Source organism: Myotis lucifugus, unplaced genomic scaffold (genome assembly GCF_000147115.1).
Source record: "Myotis lucifugus unplaced genomic scaffold, Myoluc2.0 scaffold_33, whole genome shotgun sequence".
Lineage (NCBI taxonomy): Eukaryota > Metazoa > Chordata > Mammalia > Chiroptera > Vespertilionidae > Myotis > Myotis lucifugus.
The window spans coordinates 2,683,547-2,688,758 of record NW_005871081.1 but is presented as its reverse complement, the minus strand read 5'-3'; positions in this window follow the sequence as shown (position 1 = coordinate 2,688,758).

The window sequence follows — 5,212 nt, the reverse complement described above, 5'->3', positions numbered from 1 at the left end:
ATACCTCTGACACGCTTCCCATTGGCTAATCAGGGCGATATTCAAATTAACTGCCAACCAAGATGGCGGCCGGCAGCCAGGCAGCTGAAGCGAACAGGAGGCTTGCTTGCTCCAGTGAAGGAGGAAGCCAAGGTTCCCCGCCTGCCGCTGCTGGGCTCTGAGCTTGCACTCTAAGAAACAATGTTGCAATTATAGAAGCTAAACAAACCCAGATTCCTGCTTTCAGCAGCCGAGGTCTCAGAGCTGGAGCCGAGCCTCAGAGCTAAAGCCGGCTCTCAGTTCCAGTGACAGCCATAGAAGGTAAATAAATCCCAGAATAAAAAAGAAAAAAGAAAAAAAGGAGAGGTTGGGAGCTTCAGTCACCCACCAGCCTGAAAACGGCCCTCAGCCCCTCACCCAGACTAGCCAGGCACCCCAGTGGGGACCCCCACCCTGAAGGGGGTGTGACCAGCTGCAAACAGCCATCATCCCCTCATCCAGGCTGGCCAGGCACCCCAGTGGGGACCCCCAACCTGAAGGGGGTGTGATCAGCTGCAAACAGCCATCATCCTCTCATCCAGGCTGGCCAGGCACCCCAGTGGGGACCCCCACCCTGATCCAGGACACCCTTCAGGGCAAACCAGCCGGCCCCCACCCATGCACCAGGACTCTATCCTATATAGTAAAAGGGTAATATGCCTCCCAGCACCAGAATCAGCGGAGCTGGGAGGCCTCCCGGCACCGGAATCAGCGTGACAGGGGACAGGGCCACAACTTCCCTATCCGCCCTGCCCTGTTCGTGACAGGGGAAGGCGACCCAACCCCCTGATCAGCCCTGCTCTGTGCCTGATAAGGGAAGCTTCCCAACCCCCTGATCACCCTGTGGCTCTGTGTGTGACAGGGTGCAGCGCCCCAACCCCCCCCCCCCACGGGCCCTGCGCTGTGTGTGACAGGGTAAAGCCATAACCTCCCCATCAGCCCTGCCCTGAGTATGACAGTGGCGGCCCCCCCAACCCCCTAATCGGCCCTGCTCTGTGCATGACAGGGTACGGAGCCCCAACCCCCCTGATGGGCCCTGCTCTGTGCATGACAGGGGGTGGTGCCCCAACCCCCCAATCGGCCTACCCTGAGCGTGACTAGGGGTGGCATCGCAACCTCCCGATCCGCCCTGCCCTGTGCATGACAGGGGGCGGTGCCCCAACTCCCCAATCGGCCCTGCTCTGAGCCCGACCAGGGGCTGCACCTAGGGATTGGGCCTGCCCTCTGCCACCCAGGAGCATGCCTAAGCCAGCAGGTCATTATCTCCCGAGGGGTCCCAGACTGTGAGAGGGCACAGGCCGGGCTGAGGGACCCCCTCTCCCCCCCGAGTGTACAAATTTTTGTGCACCAGGCCTCTAGTATAAATATAATATGGAGAGAAAGAGAGCTAACTATATTCTTGCATGTCAGGAGAATATAAAGAGTATGGCCCAATCTAATCTAGCCTATATAATTCTTTATCTACATTTACAAAACTACTTTGGAAAATGTGAATAAGTTTCAGTACCCTTACCTGTTCCTCACTAGTAGGAAATGTATCTTACCATGATCCCTCCAATTTCCTCATCTTCTCAGCTTGTTCCCTTCATATAGGTAAGTGTGTCACCATAGGTTTGATCAAATATCTACTTTAATTAAACATTTGATTTTTGCAGACTAACATTAAGTCAATCTAATAATAATGCAGAGAGATATATGGCTAGTACTCAAGATATAGCAGGTTAGGAATAAAATTAACTTTCTTTTTCAGACCCTACAACTTATATATTCTTGTTTCTACCAAATATGAGTATAGGCATATTAAAAAGTATAGTTCTTATCCTGTATAGTGCCTTGAAGTTTACAGTGCCTTGCAGTTTGCCAGCATTAAATTGTGTCATGTGTATATGTGCGTTTGGGGGGGGGGGGGAGAAAAAGAGAGAGAGAGAGAGAGAGAGAGAGAGAGAAAAGAAAAAGCGGGGGAGGGAGAATATTTAACAATAACTGCTGGCCAGGCCACTCAGTTCTTCCAAGTAGTAAATTTTGGGGCAATTGCTCTAATTCCTGTCTAATAAAATGAAAACTTAAGGATACAGAGTCCTTTCTTGCATAAATTGCCTTTTAATTTGATACTTGTTATGGTGTCTTGGAAAAAATATCAATTTAACTGACAGCTTTTGAAAGAAAGTGAATATAATATTTTAAATTTCTAAATATTAACTTGTGCTCAACTGTCTTCGAACATGTATTCAAACTAATCTCACATCCTAAGAAACTGAGGTAAAAGTGACCTCAAGTTATTTGCATTAAAGAAAGGAAATTTAAAGAGAAATAAAGCCTGCCCAGAACTCCAGCGTTTGAGAGCATATTCTCTCTTAATCTTGCATCTCACACCATCGTTTCCAGAGTTTATTCTGAGATTTTTTTTTCTTTCTCCTGTTTTAATAATACATTTTCCAGGAAATTGCCCTGTAACTGCCACATACGGGAGACAGATGTTTCAAAGGAAAGAGCTATTTTTTAATGAGATATCCTTTAACATATGCAAGTAAAGCCTTATAAATTGTCGAAGAGTAGCAGCATTAAATGAAAAGCAAGGCTATAACAGAATTTGGAAATTGTGATTCTGCAAAAAGCTAATATAATAAAATTACATGTGCTTCTAAAGATAATAATTTATCAAAGAAGAGGATTTTGAGTTCCCAGAGAAATGGTGGGCAATGTGCCTCTTACTTAGACTTACCTCATTCCCCCAAATACCACCTCTCTGATTCCAGTGTTCTGTCACCCAATATTACCCTGATCACTGAAAAAAGTGTGGTTTTTTTCTTGATTACAAGAGTAAATAATATTCACTGTGAATTTTTTTTTTTTGGGGGGGTATAGCATACAAGGGAAAGTAAGAATTTCTCATGATACCATTACTGGAATAGAACCAATATTAATTTGTCATTTTTTATTTCTAGGTTTTTTTCCTCCTATGCAGGAGGAATAATTTGAAAAATATATGAACATTAATGTATTGGGTTTCTTTCATTTTCATTTATGAGATCGCCTCTGTAGTCTCCAAACTCTAGAGTTGCCTTTGAAGATAAGATTTTTGTCTGAGATGCCCAGAGAAAGATGCAGCTCCTGACATTCAAAAATGGCAATCCCTCGTCCATAAGACACTGCTGAGAAAGGCAAGGGTTTTGTTTGTCTTCATCTTAGGCTCAGAGGGGACAGTAATTGACACTTCTCAATTCATAATTGTTCTGCTCCTAGAAAGGGTTTACTAAGTTCCACCATCTCCTCCTTTAACATGCCCAATGTGGGCTGGGTGAATTAGGGTGCAAACTTACACCAGAGCGACCTCCAGGCCATCAGGAAAGAAAGGCTGGGGGCCTATCTGTTCTGACAGGGTACTGAGAGAGTGGATAATCAAAATGTTCAGAAGTGGGTGTAGGCTTCAGCTGGACACTTCTCTGCCTTTCCCACCACACTCTGCCTGGAGGTTGAACTACATGGAGGGCATCAGAATACTTCCTTGTCCACTGAGTCAGCCAATGAGAAATGAGAAATGAGAGAGTGGGTAGAGATTGAGGTGGGAGTCTTTGGTCCTGGGTGCCCTACCTTCCAGTCTGTGAGACTCGGGGCATCCCTCCACTGCAACACACTTCATCTCACTTTACCGAGTTACCTTCTCAGGCTCTGCACACACGCCCGCCTCTCAGCCATTCAATCCGGGGGACCATAAAGGCTCTCTATAGTTGTTAGTCACAGATTGACTTCCCATTCTTTGGTAGTTTCTCTAAACGAACATGTTTCATACCCTATGTTTGAAAAGAATCCATCTTATTAAACTCTTCTCAATTTTGCTATTCGAGTAAACCATTTGTTTCCTGAGGAATATCTTAACCGAGACAGAGCAGACCCTTGGATCCTATTTTCCCCTACAAAGTGAGAACTCTTCAGGGGAGGCAATATAATGGGAAATGGGGGATCAATACTAAACATACCCTTGTCCACCTCCATGAATCAACTTCTTGGAAGAGACCTGTGTTCAGAAGGCCCACAGTCCACACAATCTAGATTAAAACTCAAGGACTTGGGCTCAAACCACTATAGGAATTAGTTTTCACTCCCAAGATTTCCTGGATCCTCAACCCCCACTGAAGGGTGGTGTGGCAGTCCCAGTCTCTATCTATCTATCTATCTATCTATCTATCTATCTATCTATCTATCCACCCAACCACCCATCCTTCTATATGTCCACAAAAAATATTTAAGTATAGTGTATATTATATCCTGCATTACTATCATGAACCTTTTCTAAGCAGAATGGCTGTGAAGTGGTTCAATGACTTGAATAGCATACTCATGATCAGCAGTTATTTTCCTAAGATGTTAATGAGTACAGAATGTTTTTTTGTTTGTTTGTTTTTAGTAAACCAGTATCTTTGATTCACTTATGTATTTGTGAATGAAAAAAATTATAATGCAAATTCAATCATTAAAAAATTAAGTACAAATTACAACATTACAGGTAATCCCTTTTTTTGTTTATTTTTCACATGGAAACTTTAGAGACTTGATTCATTTCCCACCTCTGCCACCACCACCTCCAGTGGATTATGAAGATGAGGAAGTGGCAGCAGTTCAATATAATGATCCATATGTAGATGTGGATCCTGCGTAGGCCCCCAAAATTATATTTAACACCAGTCTTTAGAAAATTTAGAGGAGCCCAAGAAGCTCTGAAAGCCGCAAATAATCATCCTGAGGTCTGAGCTGCTGCCTTTTCTCTCTTCCATGTGTGTGATGTAAAAAAAAAAAAAAATTGTTTTGTTAATCCTTACTCAAGGATATTTTTCGATTGAGTTTTAGAGAGAGTGGAGGGAGGGGAAGGGACACAGAGCGAGAAACATCAGTGTGAGAGAGACACATCAATTGGTTGCTGCCCACAGGCACCAGGGATGGAACCTGCAACCGAGTTATGTGCCCTTGACAGAAATCTAACCCTGGACCCTTCAGTACACAGGCCAATGCTCTATCCTCTGAGCAAACCGGCTAGGAAGTGTGTGATATTTTTTAAAATAACAAAATTCATCTGAACACATCAACCTAACAGGAGACCTACTTAACAATGAAATACATCTGAACACTTTCAACTTATTTTTATATTTGAGTGCATGTTCTTTTGAGGCTCTTGGTCTGGTTTCAGATCCCCTGTGTA